This window comes from Diabrotica virgifera, chromosome 2 (assembly GCF_917563875.1).
Source record: "Diabrotica virgifera virgifera chromosome 2, PGI_DIABVI_V3a".
Classification (NCBI taxonomy): Eukaryota; Metazoa; Arthropoda; class Insecta; order Coleoptera; family Chrysomelidae; genus Diabrotica; species Diabrotica virgifera.
Window position 1 is genome coordinate 258,948,673 of NC_065444.1, and position 24,070 is coordinate 258,972,742.

Sequence of the window (24,070 nt, forward strand, 5' to 3'; positions counted from 1 at the left end):
CTTGCAGTAGAGTAGTTATCACATGAACAGAGTTGATACGCATTCCTATTTTAGCTAAATATGCAGGAAAGTTGCCATGTTGACTTTGTGTTTACGGCGGAATAACGTCATATCCATTAAAAACTAACAAAGAGACTTCCATCTATTTCATTACCAAATTTGGATTATTCAAATATTATTTACACCAGAACAAAGGACACATTATTTTAAAATCACCTTATCATTATAAAGTATTAATAGGTTTTTTTTATCGAACCTGATTTGAACACAATGGAAAATATCAAACAAAATTCTAAAAAGATATAATTGTCTATGTACTAAGAAAGGGTCAAAGATTAATACATAATTTATTGTATTTGTGAAATTAATTTGAACATAGGAATATACGCTTTCAGGCGAGACGTGGATTAATTGGTCAAATGATGTAATTAATAATTAAACAATGAAAACAAAAGGTATAGTCGGTTCGCTAAACTCAGACACAAACTGGCTAGTGATTTTAGTAGTTATTGTTTTTGTTTTTTGCCAATTTTGTCAAAATTGGCAAAACTACTACCTATTTAGTAATTATTAACTAATTAGTAATATTTTTTTTGCCAATTTTACCAAATTGGCAAAATTACTAAAATCACTAGCCAGTTGTGTCTGAGTTTAGCGAACCGACTATAGCAACACTATAAAAACACTTCCGCACTATTTTGCCTATTAAATTTTACTTATTTTTTTTTTCATCAAACTGCATATAGTCCAAGTAATGAAGGTTAAAATAGGACAAAACCTCGCAATTTTTACAGAATGGATCGATTTGATTGAAAATTTGAAAATAAGTAGTGGATAGTCCAAGGATTAAAAATATGATGCCGAAAGGCGCTTTTACCATGGGGGTGGTTGCCACCCCATCTAGGGGGTGGATATTTTTTAATATATTTTGACCGCAAAAGTTGGTAAAAATATTCATTCTAAGCAAAAAACGTTTTATACATTTTTTTGATAAAATTAATATTTTTCGATTTATTCGCTATCGAAAGTGTTAGTTTTATATCGAAAAAATCAATGTTTTTAATAAGTTTTCTGCTAATAACTCCAAGTTTTCGTTTTCTCAAAACAACTTAACAAAATGTACCTTTTAAAAAAGTAAACAAAACCGTTTTTTTTTAATTTTCTCAAGACCAATAGTAATCGAGCTATACTTTATTATATGTTAGCTCTTTTTGGTAAAATGCTAAAGATTGTAGTTTCAAAGTCAAAAGACGGGAAAACTATGGATTTTTCGAGGGAAACTTGTTCAAACTAATTTAAAGTACATATTTAAAAATATCTATCTCTAGAAATAAAAAAAGTCTCTAGCTCAAAAATTAAGTGACTTATAATGAAAAGAATGTCAGTCCCTATTTTTTTTTCAGCGAAAAAGTGATCGGAAGCAACCTCCTAATCACCACCCTAATTTAAATTTGGTGATTGACATTTTTTGGTCTTCTTTATTTATGATCAGCTATATTTATTTATGATAAGTTTGACCGGCTTAGAATGATTAGTTTAAAAAAAAACGGAGTTAAATGCGAGTAACGAATTTTTGTAGTTTGGAAAAAATGGCCTTTTCTTCAGAACAGAAAGATTAGCATCAGGGATACGAAAAAATGTTTAGATATTAATTTGTAGCCTATTCAAGAACCTGGTTTGCAAAAAATTTTTCTGCGGCAAAAATTGGGTGAGCTATTGACAATTAAAACTTGCAATAGCATGCAAAAACCACGTTTATCAACCTTTTCAAAGTTACCTCTTTTTGCGACTGAGGATTTTAAAAAGATTTAATATTAATAGACTTATATAGATCTTCTAAAAACCTACAAAATTTTTTTTTACCAAACTTTCTAAGATAAAAAATAAAAAAGTTACGGTTAAAAAATCAATATATTTTTTTGAAAAAAAAAAGGAGAAATCCAATTGGAAGCATAATAATGTTAGTTAGCGATGTTTTTAGTCATTGGCCTTATTAATTCTTCTTTATGTATTAGTCCATTCTTTCACGATTTTTGCTCTAAATTTTAAAGAACCGCTTGGATTGACATGAAATTTGGCATACGTATAGCTTACATGTCAAAGAAAAAAAAGTGATATTGTGCCGATGTGTGCTTTTGCCCTGGGGGTGACTTTTACCCTCTCTTGGGGGTGAAAAATATATGTCCAAAGTAAGTCCGGAAATGGGTAAACTGACTAATTTGAAGTAACTTTTGTTCTATAGAGCTTGTTTGCCAAGTCAACACTTTTCGAGTTATTTGCGAGTGAATATTGTCATTTTTCAACAAAATAACCACATTTTTAGACGGTTTTTCGCAAATATCTCAAAAAGTAAGTATTTTTTTGAAAAAAACGTTCTTAGCAAAAATATAGCTTATAAAAAAGTAAAAAAAATGGTGTACGCGTTAGGTCTCTATATCTCGCAGAACCAGAGTTATAGCCAATGAAAAATAGATTCATATTCACCAAATTTTAAATAGAATATTTCGACGTGAAATATCCAAAAAATTAAGCACTTTTTGGGGAAAACTCATTATAACTTTTTTAAAGTGTTTAAAAAAAGCTTTATTTCTGTTTTTACAAAAAGTTTCTAGCATTAAATTTAAGCAAGTTACGCTCAAAATAAAGTTGGTCCCTTTTGTTTTTGACAAAAAAAAATCGGGAAGACCACCCCCTAATTAGCAACTTAAATGAAATTAATCGTTACCGCTCCACAAATTATTTTACTTATGTTGTGTTTATATGATCTGTAAGTTTCATCGATTCAAACTGCTTATTTTTGAAAAAATTTGGTTTCAAAATAAAAATTTTAAAAATTTAAATTTTGAAAAATATGCTTTTTTTCAAAATAACTTAAAAATTGTTAGAGATACCAAAAATCTCGAAAAACAAAAAAAAGTCAGATTTGCTTTTCTGAATATCATGTATTTTTTTGTTTTTCTGTTAGACAAAAATTGATTAAGATTTGGTGTTTCTAAATTTGCATACATTCGTGATCAGTGACTCGTTCAACCCGTTTTAACTACAGCCCTTTCAAGAATAAGGACTTTGAACTGATGAAACTTACAGATCATATAAACAATATATACACGAGTCAAAAAACTTGTGAAGTCGTAACGATTAAGTTCATTTAAGATACTATTTAGGGGGTGATTTTCTCGATTTTTTTACCAAAATCAAAAGGGACTAATTTTATTTTGAGCGTAACTTGTTTAATTTTGATGCTAGACACTTATTTTATAAAACAAAAATGAAGCTTTTTTTAAACACTTTAAATAAGTTGTAATGAGTTTTCCCCGAAATGTGCTTCATTTTTGGTTATTTCACGTCAAAGTATTTCATTTGGAATTTGACGAATATGAACCTATTTTTCATTAGCTATAACTCTGCTTCTACTAGGTGTAGAGACGTGATATATACACCATTTTTTTTTAAATTTTTACAGGCTATATTTTTGCTAGGAATGTTTTTTCGACAAAATACTTACTATTTGAGTTATTTGCGAAAAACCGTCTAAAAGCGTGGTTATTTTGTTGAAAAAATGAACATATTCACTGCCAAATAACTCGAAAAGTATTGACTTATTGAAAAAACTCTATAGAACAAAAGTTACTTAAAATTAGCCAGTTTATCCATTTCCTGACATTCTTTGGACGAATATTTTTTCACCCCCAAGAGGGGGTGAAAACCACCCCCAGGGCAAAAGCACATATCGGCACAATATCACTTTTTTCTTTGACTTGTTAGCTATGTGTATGCCAAATTTCATGACAATCCAAGCGGTTCTTTAAAATTTAGAGATTTTGCAATATTTTACCGTTAAAGAACGGACTATATGTATTATTAATAGATGCTAGAAGTTTGACTGGCTTAGAATAATTAGTTTTTAAAAAACTGGAGTTAAACGAATTTTTGTAGTTTGGTAAAAAATGCCTTTTTGTTCAGAATAGAAAGATGCAAACGACTAAAATTCCTAGAAGAGGTCACCTTAACGCGCTCTGACATAGGAAATAAGTCACCTAGGATGCTAATCAATTTCATCAGAAGTATTGGCATCCTAGAGTTTAACTAGATTAAGGTATGCACAAAAGATCTTTATAGGTCGAAGTGCTGAGAGGCTCCATAGCCTTAACGACCTCACATAATCTAATCTTCAGAGATAGGAAAAAATGTGTAAATATGAAACTGTAGGTTATTTAATTCTCAAGAACTTAGTTTGAAAAAAATTTTTCTACTATACTAAATTTTTTATACATTTTTATCACTATACAAATTTCTAGCATTACAGGAAGACCGTTAGTCGGAGGGTTCACTAGCTCTTAGACTATTATATTAGCATAAGTAATTCTTTTAATAATTTTGACCGGTTTAGAATGCATATTTTTTAAAAAAAGATATAATTTAAAAAAATCAGAATTTCTAAAATTATCGTAATTCTCATATTCTTTGGATAATAATTCCAAAAATACTCAATATACGTAAAAAATGGTATATAACCAAATTTTAGTTTTCTCTGTATCAAATATTTTACCGTTTTTACTATTTCTGCAGGGAAAAAAATAAAAGAGATAGAAACGTGTAAAGCTTAAATTTTTGCTGTGAGAACCATGTAATCGGGGCCATTTAACCATTTATTTTTAAAAAAGTATGGGATTTAAAAGATTAAATTCAACTTGATTTAATAGCTCTTGGAATAAGCTTTCAACTGGATTTTAGGTGAACGTGATATCTTAAAAATTAACGGAGTTATTAAAAAAAAACAATAACATTTTTTGGATAAATTTTTAAAAGATAAATTTTGATAAATTTTTTGAGCATAAATTTTAATGCTATCGACTCGTTAATGTGCTCATTTGATAGGTATTTCTAAGTACTTTGACAAATGTTTAATATGTTTATGTTATAAAATGCATCATTTTCCCATTATACTTGAATACTTAGATTTGGGTAGTCGCCGAAAAAATATACATTCAATTACCTACAACTCACTTTAAGTTAACATTAAAAGATTTTTCTAGAAAGGAGTTTATTTCATTTTTTGTTAGTTTCAGTTTTGGTAATAACAACTTTTTTGGAAAAACTTATAGTTTTTGAATTATTTGTGAAAAATTGGTTAAAAACATGCATTTTTCTCATGAAAAATTAAAATTTTTGATCTTTAATAACTTTATAGTTAATTTAAATATGAAGTTTTGATTAATTTAAATAACTTTATATAATAAATTTTGCTTAGAATTTGTTCCTTTATCGAATTATGGGGTAATTCTTAATAAAATAATTTTCACCCCCGAGAAGGAGTGGCACTGACCCCCTGGGTAAAAGCACAAGTTAGCACCATGTCACCTTTTTTCCTTGAGATATCCTCTAACCAGTCACCAATTTTTATGCAAATCGATGGAGGTTTCACGAAATCGGAGGTAATAGTTCATATCCACCTTCAGTAACTGCACTAACTGGGTGTATATAAAATGTTGTTCATGAACATAAATAAACAAAAAGCTTGTATAGGCCTGGGTCGCGCGTACCAAACAAAAGTTTATTACTAGCACGCTGAAAATTGTTAATAGCTTAACGATGTCTAGTCTAGTCCGACAAACTTTGATGTACGGGAACACTGAAACGGGGAAGTTTTAATTGTGGAGCGGGTTACAGGTTTCGACCGTCGGACTACGAAAACGTCCCATAATATTTTGTCGGACAGAACTTCTAATTGAGTTATTACCTTTTCATTAAACTCTCATGCAAAAATCAGACTGCTATTTACAGCCAATATAATTCCTGTCATTTGACATCTACATTTTTTCATGTATTATATAACAGGGGTGGCCAAACTGTGGCTCGCCAGCCACATGTGGCTCTTTGAAGGATTATTTGTGGCTCTTAATAAATTTACCTGAATTACTTTTAATTTTTGTGTTTCAAAATGTCTTAAATTACTGACAACAAAAATATAAAAGACTGTGTAATATCAGAACTTAGACAAGGAGACCCCTTGTTACCGTTGCTATTTAATTTGTTGGTCTTTGCTGATGATATAGGTGCAGTCGCTCATTCTACAAGAACGTGAGAGAGGTGTTTTCACAACACTCTAGAAGGAAACATGTAGTCTGGGCCTTCGAATAAATAAAGAGAAGGCGAAATACATGCTAGTAACAAAAAATCGAAGGCAAAAGTTAGGCAGAACATAACTATTATTGACCACAACTTCAAAGTAGTAAAAGAGTTTAAATATCTACGGGCGGTAATTACAGATGACAACCGCATAGAAAAAGAGGTCTCAGCAAGGATAGCCGTGGGGAATAGAACATTATACTCCCTAGCATCATTATTAAGATCTAAGCTGGTAAAAAGACTATCTAAATTAAGACTGTATATCAATTATTCGCACAATTGTTACATATGGAAGTGAAACATGGACTCTACATCAGCGGAAAATAAATAAGCTGCTGGTGTTTGAAAGGAAAGTTCTCAGAATTGACAGTAGGGTGAAGAAGGCGCCATAATGAAAAAAACATCGTAAGAGATATAAAAGCTAAGATAAGATGGGCAGGTCATGTGGTAAGATTAGAGGAAGACAGAGTGTTAAAGACAGTATTTTTTGAGTGACGGTAGAAGGATGATAAAGAATTGAGCTATTCTGAACTAGTAAAGGCTGCTTGTACAGCCGGTTCCTAAAAAAACTGATACGACTCTTAGTAAGATTTGATCATGTTGAGCAGTGTATTTGATTGATCTGACATTATATTTATTATGACAGACAAATAATAAAATAAACAAACAATAAGCAACTGATTACATATTATGTTAATTCATAAATTGTACTAATTATTAAGGTCTAAATGTTTATATTATTTTGAATTCCTGTATTTTATAAAGAGTATATTATAAATGATAGTTTTTACATCAAATAGATCACATAATTATTGCAAACGTGGATTATACAACAAATTATACAACAAATACACAACAAACGTGGATTACGTTACGAGAGTACTGTCATTTGAATCGTAATATGATTTTTTTCGAATCATGAAAAAACTAATAAGTATTTTAGAAAAATTTAAACGCAGGATGAAAGATTACATTATTACCGAGGGCGGAAAGCCCCTTAGAATAAACAATCAGTTTCTATTGAATGAAATATTTGAAATTAAATATCACACTTCTCTTTTATTTTCAGCCCTGTAACTTATTAAAATAAATATTATAGAAGTTTTCAGGGACTTTCAGCCCTCGGTAATAATATAGTCTTTCATTCGGAGCTTAAATTTTTCATAAATATTTATTAGTTTTCTCAGGATTCGAAAAAATGAATACCTACAATTAAAATACATTGAGAATTTTGACATGCGTCACAATTTTGCATTAACTCAATGTAAAATTCTAAACTGTTGAATTCCAGCTTCCCTAATTATTTGACATCAAAAGACATTAGAAACTATTTGTAGAGTATTGAAAACAACTGTTAAAATTGGTCTACATAATTAAACATATTCCAAAATTTTGTAAAAATGTAATACATTTCAGTTTTCAGCCCAAACTTAGGCCACACACAATGCAATAATGTTCACATTTTTGAACTGTCAATATTTTTATTTTATCATCTATTGTTTAAAAACAATACAGTTGATAAGATACCCTCAGCTGAGGAGAAAGTATTCCTAATAATAAAGATTTATAATAAAGTCTAATAACCGTGGAACAGAATAAGCTATCTGACAAATTTTAAGATTTGGTAGTGACATTGACAGTATGTAAATATTTAGTATTTATCCTTCAAAATACACTGCTCAATTTTCTACAAAATACGCTTCGAGTCGTATCAGTTTTTTTTGGAACCAGGTGTACAATTATTGGCATATCTGAAACAACGATGTGAACCATTTTATTTCACTTTAAAATTCATGTAGTTGAAACAGTGAGAAAAATGTAATAACATTTTTACAGTATTTAAATAATTATTAAATTGCGGCTCGCGAAAAATTTCAAATTTTGAAAAATGTCTCGATTATCACGGAGCTTGGCCACCCCTGTTATATAAGGTTTGTTATTGAATAATCTTCAAAACAACTTGCTAGTTTTCACAATCATAAACTTGTCAGGATAACATGTTCCACAATTAAAATCAAGTGCCACAATTAAAACGTCTCCTGTTCCAGTGTTCCCATACATCAAAGTTTGTCCGACTAGACACCGTTAAGCTATTAACAAACTTTCAGCTTGCTATTAATCAACTTTTTTTGATACGCGGGATCCAGGCCTAGAAGCACTTCGTCTTCATTACACCATAGTTCAATTAGAGTTGAATTTTGGATTCAACATAAATTTTTAAGCGATGTACATCAATCAGTAGGTTGACTAATACCACGATAAAAACATCTATTTCGAACAAGGTTTCACGTGGTGCGACTATGTTCTTCGGCTATCAAGGTTAATGATGTATTTCTTCCGTTTTTGATTTTGAATTTGAATTTTGACGTAGTTTTTTCGGGTTTTTGTTTATCAATCACAAATTTGCGTCATCCATTGTTTTTAACATAATTTTAGATGTCAAATTAGATAGCTTTTTTATGTCATATATCGTATTCAAATCAAAATAAAACCTGAACTGGAAATGTAAATTAAACCCGACATTCCTAGAAGATAATAAAGACCAAAGTATTGCCAAGTAAATGTTGCGTAAAAAAATATATATCGCTATGTTATTAACAAACATTGTCCAAAGTTCATGCACGAAGATATTCTTGAAATATCATGGTGAGCCCAGGATACAGGAAATCTAAAAGATTAAAAAAAAGCAAATATTTTTGCGATGGTTATTAATTTAGTCGAATATTATTATTTTTTTTTCTAATTGACAATAGACGACGTAAATATTGAAGAAGTAAAACAGCTCACATACTTCGGCGTACAAATAACAGGATTGTAATGACGAGGAGGAAATACAAAAACGGATAATACTTGCTAACAAAGCATACTTCTCTCTGTCGCAGGTATTCGGACTCAAAGACATCCACAGGAAAGTAAAATTCAAAGAATATAAAACTATCATATTTGGGGGTTTAAGGCCAAATTTGGGTCTCGAAGGTAGCTGAAGGTGCCAGTCTTTCAGCTACGATAAAACTTCGAGAAATGCCCACAGCTAAACCAAGCAATATGGCAAATCCTACTTCCACGTCCACGTCGTAATCCCTGGGCAATACATGGCGTGCAATGGGTGTACGTCATGTAGCTAAAGCCTCGGTTTCCTCGAAAGCGGCACCGACAAACTGAGAACGTAACACTGCGATGAATGACGTCATAAAAACTGTACCATGCAAAATAATAGCGGTGGTTTCCAAGGATGCGTTGAAAGCCACCGCTTGCTGAGTTTGCACATTCCATTGGCGCAGTGAAGAACCTTGAATTTTTCACCGTAATCTCACGTAATTCATCGCAGTGTTACTGTCACAGTTTGTCGGTGCCGCTTTAGAGGAAACCCAGGCTTGACGGAAGAGGGTGAAGGCGAACTTCCGGCGCCAAAAAACTGGAACACGCTGGCTAAGGGAATAAACCCCAACAGAAAATTACTCACCAACCCGCCTGGTAGGCGTGGTGTTTCAATTGCCAATACTCCCCAAAATGTCAACTACAAAACGAAGGACAGTACCCCAGATGGGTAGGACTAAGTGTCCAGAGTCCCACACCAACGTGTTGGTCCGCCTCAAGGATTCTGGGGGGGGGGCAAAAAGCTGACATATACAAAATTAAAGAAACAGAAATTTACATATTACATCGGTAGGTACCTACAATATCACATTCATGGCAAATGACGATAAAGTCGCAGAATTACAGAAAGAACTAGGTAAAATTAAATGGGACATAGTCGGACTATCTGAAGTAGGGGCAAAAAGCTGACATATACAAAATTAAAGAAACAGAAATTTACATATTACATCGGTAGGTACCTACAATATCACATTCATGGCAAATGACGATAAAGTAGCAGAATTACAGAAAGAACTAGGTAAAATTAAATGGGACATAGTCGGACTATCTGAAGTAAAACGAAGAGGATAAAACTGCGTAAATTTAAACTCTGGTCATCGACTATATTCCATAGGAAGGGACGACCAAACATACGGAGGAGTAGGTTTTATAATAAATCAGAACTTGAAGGAATCCGTAACAGCAATTAAAAGTATCTCAGATAGAGTAGCCTACCTAATTCTGGAAATAATAGTCCAGTCGGGTTAGACGAATAACAGGAATAACCTTACATTAGGAGCTGCCCCAAATTTTATTTTTCTTATCTGTAGAGGGGGTCAATAGAAGTGTAAATTTAAAATCTCGACTGAATTCCGCTGTTGCGTTAGCCGCCATCTTGATTTTAAACGAGAACCGCTTTTGCTCAATATCTTCGCCATTTTCAAGTTTTCAACAAAAAGTATACCAACCAAAATTGCTGAAAATGTCATTTTCTATCATTTCTATTATTAAAATTTTTTCGTACTTTCGATATTTTCCGAGTTATGGCGGAAAATAGTGACAGTTTGAGCATAATTATTAAATTATCTCGTTTACTATTAGTTTTACGACAAAAATGTACCTATACAAATTGGGAGAATTAAATTCTACACAATTTTGATCTCTTTCATTTTTTTGCTAAAATTAATATTTAAGGTAGTACGTATGCGGTAATTACGCGAGCGTAAGACCTGATTGATTTTATAGCAATTGTTTTTGTTCAATATCTACGCCTACGCCATTGTCAACTAAAATTGTTAAAAATATGATTTCCTACAATTTCTTTCATGCGGTTGATATTTTGCGAGATAAGTGGGAAAATAGTTAAAAGTGGTGGGGGGAGCATAATTTTTTAATTGAATCTTGCTTCCGAGCTGCCCCAAATTGTATAATTCTATCCATTAGGGGAGATCAATAGTAGTGTAAATTTAAAATCGCGACTGAATTCAGCGGTTGCATTAGCCGCCATATTGATTTTAAAGGAGAACCGTTATTGCTTAATATCTCCGCCATTTTCAACTTTTCGACAAAAACGGTACGACATAAAATTTTTGGAAATGCAATTTCCTACATATTCTGTTGCACAATTTTTTTTATCCGATCAATATTTTCCGAGTTAAGGGAAAAAATAGTGGACGCAGAGGGGAATCATAATTATTGAATTGTCTCATTTATTATTAACTTTACAACATAATTGTACATAAACAAAAATAAAGAGAATAATATTTTATACAATTTTTGAAACTTCCAATGAAACACCAACCAAACTAAGTACATAAAAGACATAAATAATATATTATATTATGCATTAAGTTCACTTCATTTTGTTAACTAGCGGGTTTTATTGGTTGAATTTGTCTGTCGATATTTTAAGTTTAATGTCAGCTAATATATATTTTTATATTCCAACAATTTTTTTTTTAATTTTGGACCCTGTTGGAGAGAATTTCCCCATTCCGCCCCCCTCGTAGACCCTCCACTGGTTTTCTCAAAAAATTGTAGTAAATCGTAATTGCAACTATTTCAGTCCTTACACTTTTTGTCGAAAAGTTGAAAATGGCGGAGATATTGAACAAAAACAATTGCTATAAAATCAATCAGATCTTACCCTCGCACCTTTACCGCGTACGTACTACCTTAAATATTGATTTTATCAAAAAAATTAAAGAGGTCAAAATTGTACAAAATTTAATTCTCTTCGTTTTTGTACATGCACATGTTTGTTGTAAAACTAATAATAAACGAGATAATTCAATAATTCAATAATTATGCTCTAACTGTCAGTATTCCCCCCCCCCCCATAACTCGGAAAATATCGACCGCACGAAAAAAATTATAATAAACAAAATTATAGAAAATCATATTTTAAACAATTTCAGTATGTACACTTTTTATTGAAAAGTCGAAAATGGCGGAGATATTGAGCAAAAACCATTCTCATTTAAAATCAAGATGGCGGCTAACGCAACGGTGGAATTCAGTCGAGATTTTAAATTTACACTACTATTGACCCCGTCTAAAGATTGACAAAATAAAATTTGGGGCAGCTCCTAATGCAAGGTCAAATGCTATCCCGACTGGGCTATAAACGAAAGATTCAAAATAAAACTTGTGCAAACATATATGCGCCTACCACACAGTACGAAAACGAAGAAGTAGAAACGTTCTACGACGAAATAACAAAAGCCATAGAGGATCAAAACGTGAATTACACTATCATATTAGGTGACTTTAATGCAAAACTAGGTCAAAAAATGGATGAAATGGAAACAAAAATCGGAGACTATGGATTTGGTTTAACAAATGAACGAGGTCGTAAACTAGCTCAATATTTAGAAGAACAAAATTTGTATGCCATAAACTCTTTTTTTTTTTAAGAAGAAGGCAAACCAGAAATGGACGTGGGCATCACCAGATGGTAGAACAAAAAATGAGATAGACTACTTCCTAGCAAATAAAAAACATATCTTCGAAGATATCACAGCGTTGAACTCTTTCACCACGGGAAGTGACCATCGACTCTTAAGAGCACGAATATGCATTGACCAGAAAAGAGAAAGAAATAGAAGATTTAAGAAACAACCAATAATAGACTAACAAAAATTAAAAGAAAATGGCGAAGCGTTCAGAGAAATCATTAAGGAAAACCTAATATTAAATGATACAACAGACATTAATGCGATTAACACTACATTAAAGAATAACCTTATACAAGCAGGAATAAAGGTCGCTAAGAAAACAAAACAAAGAGACAACAAAGTAAGCAGAGAAACGAGAAAACTTATGGAAAAAAGACAACAACTTCTAGCAACAAACAGTAGATACAGCACAGAACATAAAGAATTAAACAAAACCATTAAAAGGAAGGTAACGGAAGACATCAGAAAATATAATGAAACAGAAGTAGAGAAAGGAATAGAAAGGTATCGCGGAGTAAAATGTCTAAATCCATCACTAGGAAAAAACGTCATAATACCACTTAAAAACAAAATGGAGAGGAGCAAAGCGACTCAAGAAAAATAACAAATATAGTAGAATCCTTCTATGGCGAATTATATGACACAAAACAGGAGCCTGATAATAACTCAAAAGAAAATCTTCTTCTTCTTCTTCTTCCTCTGTATAAGCAATTCTGCTTGTTCATTGGCGGATTGATACCTCTATGGAAGGTTGTCGCTCCATCTTTTGCGTGGTCGGCCGATACTTCTTCTGCCGATTGGTGATTTATCTCGTGCTATTTTGACCACACGTGTCTCCCCCATTCTGGTTATATGGTTGTTCCATTCTTTTTTTCTATTTAGTGTCCATTCGTTTATACACTGTACGTTACATTGTCTTCTAATATCTTCGTTCCTCTTTCGATCTCTCAGTGTATTTCCTGTAATTCTTCTCAGTACTCTCATCTCTGCCGTTTCCAGTAGTCTTTGTGTTGTGGCTGTATCGGGTCTTGTTTCTGATGCATATGTCATTATTGGTCTTACACTGGCTTTATAAATTCTTGACTTCATCTCAGTGTTAATATGTCGGTTTCGCCATATAGTGTTATTAAGGCATCCTGCCAATCTATTTGCTTTTTGTACTTGATTTCTCACTTCTTTGTCTAGGTCTCCGTAACTTGACAATGTAATTCCAAGGTATTTTACTTCCATTACTTGTTCAATACTGATACCATCAATTTCTATCTTGCATCTGATTGGTTCTTTACTGATTACTAAAGTTTTAGTTTTTTGAGATGAAATTGTCATATTGAATTCTTTTGCTCTTATGTTAAATCTGTGGACTAATCTTTGCAGACTATCTTCATCTTGGGCTATCAATATTGCGTCGTCTGCGTAGCAGAGTATTTTTACTTCTTTGTTTCCCATTCTATATCCTCTTCCTTTGTTGACGTTTTTGATGATTTCATCCATGATTAAATTGAAAAGCAGAGGACTCAATGAGTCTCCCTGTCTTATTCCGCTGCCTATATCTACAGGTTCTGTAAGTTGTCCATCTATTCTGACTTCCATCTTGTTATTTTGGTAGATGTTCTCAATAGTTTTTATGATATCTAGAGGGATTTCTCTATTATACAGAAGGTGGATTACATCCCTGAGTCTTACTCTGTCAAATGCTTTCTTTAAGTCAATCAGACATAGAAATGCTGGTCTATTATACTCTAGTGATTTCTCAGTAATTTGCTTTATGACGAATATTGCATCTGTACACGATCTTCCAGTACGAAAACCCTGTTGTTCATCTGCTAAACTTATCCTCTGATTCATTACGTCTTGTAAGATTTTAGTTGTAAGTTTTAGGGTAGTATTTAACAAGTTGATACCTCTGTAGTTCTCTGGCTGCTTTTTATCTCCTTTTTTGAATAGTAGGATTAGTTCGCTCGTTCTCCATTCTTCCGGTATTTTACCGTGTTTTATGATTTTGTTAATTAATGTTGTTAATTGTTCTGTCATTGCTGCTCCACAATATTTCAGTAGTTCGTTTGGTATTCCATCCTTACCTGCAGCTTTTCTGTTCTTCAGTTTTTCGAGTGTTTTTCGTACTTCCTGTGCACTTATATTAACATTAACTTATATTAAAAGAAAATCTAAAAAGAAGAATTAAAAATGTCAACTCTGAAATTCTACCCGATATAGACGTCCATGAAATCGAAACCGCCCTATCTCAAATGACAAATAACAAAGCTGCCGGTCCAGATGGTATCCTTGCTGAAATGCTTAAGGAAGGTAACCAAGCTATTATAGAGGAGCTAAAACTCCTATTTAATCTATGTCTACACAAGGCAGAAATACCTCACGACTGGAATGGGAGTATTACAATACTGCTATTCAAAAAAGGAGACAAAAGAGACTTAAAAAACTACAGACCTATCTCACTACTCTCACAAATGTACAAACTCTTTATTAGAATTATAACCAATAGACTAACAAATAAAATGGACAGTTATCAGCCAGTTGAACAAGCAGGTTTCAGAAAAGGGTTTAGTACCATAGATCATCTCCTCACTATGAAAATATTGATAGAGAAGGCAAACGAATACAACCTAGATTTATGTTTAGCCTTTGTAAACTATGAAAAAGAGTTCGATGGTGTCGAGATATGGGCTATAGATTTTTTTTTTTTATAATTGGCTTTGGCATGAACCAATTAGCCAGAAAGGCTATAGATAGAAAAAGCTCTAAATAACAGCAGAATAGACTCCAGGTACAGGCAACTCTTACATAACATCTATAAAACAGCAACTATGACAGTCGAATGGGAAAATAAAACAAACAAAACTAATCCCATAGAAATACGTAGAGGCGTAAGACAAGGAGATGTAATATCCCCAAAACTCTTCACCTTAGCTCTGGAAGACGTCTTTAAAGAACTGGAATGGGAAGACATGGGTATCAACATAAACGGGAAGAATCTCAATCACCTCATATATTGCGATGATGTTGTCCTTATTACAACCAACCAAGAAGAACTAGCCACAATGCTGACTCAACTAGCACACGCATCGGAGAAGATAGGATCAAAAATGAACATGAGTAAAACCAAAATCATGACAAATACAAACGACAGAATAAATGTAAATATAAATAATGTCAATATTGAGGTTGTTGACGAATATATATTTTATACCTGGGTCAAATAATCAAAGCTAATAAAGAGAACCAAACAATTGAAGTACCGAGAAGAATTCGATTCTCGTGGGCAGCATTTGAAAAGTTAAGATGGATACTAAAAAGCACAAAGATACAACAGTACCTAAAAACCCGTGTATTTGACCAGTGCATCCTTCCTGTTCTGACGTATGGTTCAGAAACATGGACATTAACAAAGGCCAACATAAACAAAATAGAAATTACTCAGAGAAAAATGGAAAGAACCATGTTGGGAATAAAACTACAAGACAGAAAATCAAACAAATGGATAAGAGAGAAAACAAAAGTAAAAAATGTACCTGAACATTCAACAGGGTTAAAATGGAGATTTGCGGGCCACAATGCGAGACAGGAAGATAAAAGATAGAATGTTGAAATACAAAACTGGAGACCGTGGACAGGAAGAAGAGGAAGACCTCAAATGCGATGGAAGGACGATATTGTAAAAGCTGCAGAAACCAACTGGAAAAACGCAGCCAAGGACAGACGGAAATGGAAAGATTTGGGGAAGGCCTATGTCCAAAGTTGGATAGAAATCAGCTAAAAGAAGATACGAGCAATAGCAATATGTGGCGTACAAACATGGATCACGGCAGAACAGACAATAAACCTTATCAATAGTTTTGAAAGAAATATCTGTGGCAAAAAGTTCATCTAATGCCATTCCCTCTTTGTGAAAACACACACAGTTTTGAAAGAAATATAGTGAGAATGATATTCGGACCCATCTGCGACAATGATATGTGGAGAACAAGGTTCAACAACGAGTTGTATCAATAATACAAAGAACCCTCAAATTATGCAAAAATACAAAATTGCAGTGGCCAGGACACCTTATAATTGATAATGACAGAATAAACGCTCAGTGGAACTATGTTGGGACGTTGGCCAGTAGGAAGACCAAGGAAGAGGTGGATAGAAGCGAGGACCCATACTAAAGAGATAAACAATAGATAAAGGGTGCATAACTGGAGGATAGTAGCTAGGAACAGAGGTACTTAGATGCGAATAGAATACTAGATAACTGAATATTAGAACATTTTTACTAAAAGATGACCAAGCCAGTTTCATTCTCCTGTTCCTTTCTGGGAGTAAGCAAGCCAGATTTGTGTATTAATTGTCCCAGGTGAGGTATACATACTCGTCTATACTGTCTCTTGGATATCCACTAGCTCATTGTACATACATTTTGTTCTTTAGGCGAGAAAACCAAGCATTACACCTAGGAATTTTGTGCAGTAAGATGAATCGTCATGCAACTTGTTGCATTCTATTCAGAAGAGTGTCAGGAAAGTTTGTGAACTAAATTGATCTCCGGCAGATGAAAATTTCCATAAGAGAAATGCATTCAAAGTGCATCTCGAAGAGATGGAAAATGAAAAATTTATAACTCACGAAACACTGACGGAAATGAGTTTAATTTTGATACTCGGTGGTTTTGGAGGTCGTTAAACACGAATTTCATCTCGGTGATGAACTCCAAGGTACCTGGTGCCCAGGGTGAAACTCGTCGCCTGGAGTTTGTTATAATCAAAATGTTATAAATGTTATAATCAAAATCAGTCAATAACCATTACTCGAGGGTTTTGGGGGTCTCTGACCACAAATTTTATGACGGCGATAGTTTCCGAGGTACCTGATGTCCAGGGTGGAAGTCGTCGCCTGGAGTTTTATGTTATAATCAGTCAAAATTAGTCAATATCCATTACTCGCGTGGTTTTGGGGTCGCTGAGCACGAATTTCATGTCGGAAATATCTTCGAAGGTACCTGGTGCCCAGGATGGAACTCGTCGCCTCGAGTTTTATGTTATATAATCTTTCAAAATCAATCAATAAGGATTACTCGTGGGTTTTGGGGGTCGCTGAATATGAATTTTTCATTGGTAAACGATGTACCTCGAAGACCATCGTCGTCATGAAATTCGTGCTCAGTGGTCAGCAAAACCCCCGAGTAATGGTTATTGACTGATTTTGAATGATTATAAAATAAAACAACTCTATGCGACAAGTTCCACACTAGGCATAAGGTACCTCGGAGATCATCGTCGTCATGGAATTCGTGCTCAGCGACCACCAAAATCAACCAAGTAATGGTTATTGGCAGATTTTTAATGGTTATAACATAAAACTCCACACGAGGAGTTCCACACTGGGCACCAGGTAATTTGAAAACCATCACCGACATGAAATATTCGTGCTCAACGACCCCCAAAACCACCCGAGTAATTAATATTGACTAATTTTGAATGATTATAAGATAAAACTCCAGGCGACGACTTCCACCCTGGGCATCAGGTACCTCAGAGACTATCGCCGTCATGAAATTCGTGGTCAGCGAGCCCAAAATTTCCGAGTAATGGTTATTGACTGATAATGAATTAATAAACAGAAAACACCAGGCGACGAGTTCCACCATGGGCAACAGGTACCTCGGAAACCATCGCCATCATGGAGTTCGCGCTCAGCGACCTCCAAAACGCCCCGAGTAATGGTTATTGACTGATTTTGAATGATTCTAACATAAAACTTCAGGCGATGACTTCCCCATGGGCATCATGTACCACGGAGACCATCGCCGTCATGAAATTCGTGCTCAGCCACCACCAAAACCCCCGAGTAATTGTTATTGATTGATTTTGATTATAACATAAAACTCCAGACGACGAGTTCCACCCTGGGAACCAGGTACCTTGGAGTCCATCGCCGAGATGAAACTTGTGTTCAACAACCTCCAAAATCCCCGAGTATAAAAAATGAACTCATTTCTGTCAGTATTTCCTGGGTTAAAAATTTTTCATCTTACATCTCTTCGAGATGCACTTTGAATGCATTTTTCTTATGGAAATTTTCATCTGCCGGAGATCAATTTAGTTCACAAATTTTCCTGACACTCTCCTGAATCGAATGCCAAAAGTTGCATGACGATTCATCTTACTGCTCAAAATTCCTAGGTTTTGGGCTTTTTAAAGCTTCGTTTGTCTTACCAAGTTCGTTTTTATAGTTGCATTTAGGTAGCTTATACGTTCTTGTAGTTCTGTAGGATTTGGATTATTCCCTTATTAGCAATATTTAACTTACATAAATATGCCACAATAAGAGTTTCAGAAACTCTCCTCTCTTTTCACTTACACACGATCATGGAGCACATCTTCTGCCTCTTGTGCGCTTGTCCGTATCGTCAGTGTATCCTCTAATTTGTGCGCAGCTCTGTATAATTATGTTGTTAACCTCTTCTCTTAATTCCTTTGACGAGTAAAGGTATACGAAAGAAATAAAAGTCAAAAATGTATGAGAAGATGGTATTAAGGCAAAAACAGGTTCCACCATAGACGTTGTTGATTGCTTTAACGTTACAAACACAAAAAATCAGCGAATAAGAAAATAAGTGAAAATATTCGTAGATGACTTAAAAAAGGTTGGTTTAAATTCGTGTAAATTTTAGTGGTTCTGATGCAAAGTACCTCCTATACACAGCTCCGTATATGGAGGATGTCTGCAATGTATGTATGTTTAATTCAATGACGATGTTCAGTCTTTTAATCAAAATCTCAACTTCCGGCTTTTTGTTTTATTCTACATCGCCTCGCACACTCGCACCGGAAGTTCTACTGAAACACGTGAGGGTGCCTCTTTACCATTTTTAAAGTATGTCCATACATCCAGAGTTGAATTTAACATGAGCATCAATTTTTTTAGTTGAAATTATCTTAAATTTTAAAACTAACAAATTCATGGACTGGTGAATATTAAATGGTTAAAATATACAGTGATGAGCACGCTAATAACCGGCGAAATAACGCAAAAGATGAAAAATATAGAAAGTTGTAAGTTGTGAGAAATAAAGTTGAACGAAAAAAAGAGATGAAACTAGTAGAGGTGAAAATTTGGCGATAGAAACCTATAAACTTAAATTATATTCATTGTTTCCCACCTTTAGACGTATCAGAGGAGTATGTCAACTAAAACTGTCACTGTCACAGTGGTAGTTGTCAAACTCGTCTAATACGTCTGACGGTGGGCAACAATCAATATAATGTAAATTTATAAGTTTCTCTCGCTAAATTTCCCACCTCTACTAGTCTCATCTCTTTTTATCTCACAACTTCATATGTTTTCCATCTTCTGCGTTATTTTGCCGTTTCTTAGCATTTTCATCACTGTAGATATACTGCATACTAGTGTACAGTGATGAGCGCGCTAATAACCGGCAAAATAGCGCAAAAGATGGAAAACATAATACATTGAGGAACAAAAAGGGATAAAACTAGTGGATGTGGAAATGATCGTTATAAACGTATAAATTAACATTACAGTACATAGTTTCCCACCTTCAGACGACTGTGACAGGAGTATTTTATAAAATTCTAGTGTCACAGTGACAGTTGTCATACTCCTCTGACACGTCTAAAGATGGGAAACTATGTAATATAATGTTAATTTGTACGTTTATAACGATCATTTCCATCTCCACTAGTTTTATCCCTTTTTGTTTCGCAATGTATTGTTTTCCATCTTTTGATGGAAATGACGTGATGAGCACGCTAATAACCAGAAAAATAACGCAAAAGATGGAAAATATATTAAGTTGTGAGATAAAAAGAGATGAAACTAGAAGCGGAAGAGGAAGAGGAATCGTTTCGCACCTTTAAATGTATCGGACGAGTTTGGCACCACTGTGACATTGACAGTTTTAGTTGACATACTCCTCTGATACGTCTAAAGGTGGGAACAATCAATATAATGTAAATTTAAAGGTTTCTATCACTAAATTTCCTAGCTCTACTAGTTTTATCTCTTTTAATCTCACAACTTATAGGTCTGGATCCCGCGTATGAAAAAAAGTTGATTAATAGCAAGCTGAAAATTTGTTACTAACTTAAGGGTGTCTAGTCGGATAAACTTTGATATATGGGAACACTGTAACAGGGGAAGTTTTAATTGTGGAAAAGGTTAAAAATTTGGAACGGTCAGACCACGAAAACGGCACATTTATTTTGGCCGACAGAACAGACTTAAACTCTCCGAACAGAGATTAAACTCTCATGCAAAAATCAGACTGCTATTTATCACCTGTCATAATTCCTGTCATTTGACATATTCTACATGTTCCACTCATTAAAACGCCCATTTGGTGATAAATATCAGTCTGATTTTTGCATGAGAGTTTAATCTCAGTTCGGAGAGTTTAAGTCTGTTCTGTCGGACAAAATACATGTGCCGTTTTCGTGGTCTGACCGTTCCAAATTTTTAACCTGTTCCACAATTAAAACTTCCCCTGTTCCAGTTTTCCCATATATCAAAGTTTGTCCGACTAGACGCCCTTAAGCTATTAACAAATTTTCAGCTTGCTATTAATCAACTTTTTTTTATACGCGGGATCCAGACCTATTAATATGGTTTCCGTCTTTTACGATATTTTGCCGGTTATTAACGCACTCATCACTGTATATCATAACAGTATAAAGCCCCAAAAACTATCACTTTTACTTTAAAAAAGTCAGTATATTTTTCATTCCAAGGTTTACGAATGAACAATTATCCAATAATAAAGTGTAATGTACAAATCGAATACTTTTCGTTGAAAGTTCATTAGAAAAAATTATTAATTGGTTATTAATAGATAATGAGGTAATTAATCATAATCTACTTTTTATTACATATTTTAATTTATTTTTTTGTTTAATTTTAATTGCACTATTAATTATTATTTGCATCATTTAAATGATTCAAATGTAAATAGTGTTGCAAAAATGTAAAATGTTAACTATATTAATGTGTAGTGTGTGTGTGTGTTGAGTAAATGTCTTGTTACTTAGCAAAGTCGACGTCATTGTCTTTGCACAGACGCTAATTGTATCCGAACGTCTGCGGTTCCTCTCGGTCTAAGCCCAGCCGCACATCAAAGAAACATGAAACGTAAATTACGTTTCATGGAAATAAACCACTGCTAAACAAATATATATCCGGCCATTTATGAGACTCTCCGAAAATAAAAATGTGTCATGAGCATGAATCACACTCGTTTCATTAGTAGGCGGACTTTGAGATGTTTTTAGCAGTGTTTTCTTTTCATGAAACATGTTTTTCGTTTCATGTTTCATGTTTTTCGTTTCATGTTTCTTTGGTGTGCGGCTTGGCTAAAAGTAACGCGATCCCTGGACGAAACACTTCTTCTTAGTTGGGCCGACTTCTAAGCAAGTTATCAGTCATCAAACAATTATCCTTCAATTAATACTCTTAGAACTGTACACATATGTACACATTACATACAATTTTGTGTTCCCAGACGTCTATACGTATACTACATTCGCTCTCGCGAGATTTTTTTTGAGACATTCGGAATAGGAAACGTACACCACAAAAATTCCTACCTCACACTATTAACTGCTAAAATCAACTCAAATCAACTTAACCTTTCATTAAAAAAAGAAGAATTATTAGAAATAGTGGGAGTGTCTACTAATCTCATAAAATTTTGTGAAGTTTATTTCTACAAAATATTTTTATTTTGTACAATAAATAATTTTCTCATTTGCTATCAATACATTATAATGGTTTAAATAAATAAATATTGATTGGCGTAAGGTTTATGTTATTTTTATGTCTGTTTACTATTAATAATATTGGATATGAGCAGGTGCGTTGGTTTTGGAGTAATTTCCAGTTACTTCTGACAACTGAATTTTTCAAAAAATAAATTACTAACGCCAGTGTCAAAAAAAATCTCGCGAGAGCGAATGTAGTATATATAAGGCCATTCCCTTTATTTGTCTAATTGTATTGATTTCATAGCACTAATACATCTATTGGTATTGTTGACTGCATAACTTCTGGCAACGTAAACATTTTATTTTCCTATTTGAATACTTAATTAATGGATTATTTCAGGAAAAAAATTTTTTCATCTTTTTTCGAACAACTTTAACTCCAACATATTATGTAAATTTGATACTGTTTTTTATCTTAAATATTAAAATAATCTTTAAACGTTGTGGCCGAAGTAATGATATAACTAGGTTACATTGACAGTTCTTAATGTCATTTTGGGTTGCTCTTGAATTCAGTTGTCAGTTGGCCATTGAAATCCAATATGTGAGGTTTTCTCCAAAAGTTCCAACCACGTGGGAAGAGTCCTGTGTTGCCCTGGGTCACATCCAGGCATATCTTTGACATCACATGAATTCTATATAAATATGTAAAACAACTAAATCGTTTACATTTAAAGGATTTTTACCCAATACATTTTGGTGGCTCAGGCCTGCAATTTTTGTAAGTATGGCCTCTTGTTTTTTTTTAAAAACCTCTGTCATTTTTTAACTTTTATCTCAATTAATTAGGTTATACCTAATTTTAGGGCTTTTAAACACTGATGATGGATTTCTTAATCCGAAAACGTTTTGTATTGTGACCCTTATTTAGGGTATTTTAAAATATACCTTTTACAAAAACCTGATATTTTTTTTCTTCTTCTTAGTCTTCTTTTTGTTTAAACGTCACTCTTTCTATTTTTTCAATGTGCCTCCAGTAATTTATCATTCCATCGTTTTCGTGGTCTTCCCACTGATCGTTTTCCTATTGGGGCATTGGGGAACCGTCTCTCATCGTCCTTCCAGTCAGTTAGTTCAGTTCCTTCCTTGGGTTAGTTGGATCTTCTTGTACTTTTACTTATATTGTGTGGTTCATGTTGTTGGACAAAACGCAACAATAATAATCATTACACATTTCTTAAGGTTAATCCTGATCTTGCCTTCTATTATACCGCATTTATACTCAGTCCTGTTGGACAGGGAATTGGGCAGGGAAGTGGGCAGCGTAAATGTAAATAGCTCACTCGCGCTGCCGCTGCTAATGCTACTGCCATTGCACGGCACTCCCTCAAAAGTCGGTTTTCGAGATGGAAGTCAAAGGACTGGCAGCGCGAGCACGAGGAAGCATTCACATTCAACTACTCTCTCTCTCTCTCTCTCTCTCACTTGCCGCCGGCAAAGCGGCAAGTAAGTAAAGCGCTGGTTTCCTCGAAGGCGGCACCGACAAACAGCGACGTAGCACTGCGATGAATTACGTCAGATTACGGTGAAAAATTCAAGGTTCTTCACTGCGGCAATGGAATGTGCAAGCTCAGCAAGCGGTGGCTTCCAACGCATCCTTGAAAACCAACGCTATTATTTTGCATGGTACAGTTTTTTATGATGTCATTCATCGCACTGTTACGATCGCAGGTTGTCGGCACCGCTTTCGATGAAACCAGCGCTTAAGGGAGCAAGATGATGCTATCGTCACATTCCATTCTTGTGAGTCGTTCGGTAATGAGTAATGAGGAACTGATGTGAACACCTCACTCGCGTCGATATCGTATTTCGGGCAATACTTCCGGTAACGGCAGCAGCAGTGGCAATGGC

General features: G+C 34.0%; 1 protein-coding gene across 2 annotated transcripts in view; it reads right to left on the minus strand.

Annotated features, from left to right (window-relative positions):
• The window catches only part of LOC114336016 (glycerol-3-phosphate acyltransferase 1, mitochondrial), a 208,963-nt gene that overhangs the window by 123,717 nt on the left and 61,176 nt on the right, over positions 1-24,070 (minus strand). The gene's annotated exons all lie outside the window — the stretch shown is intronic.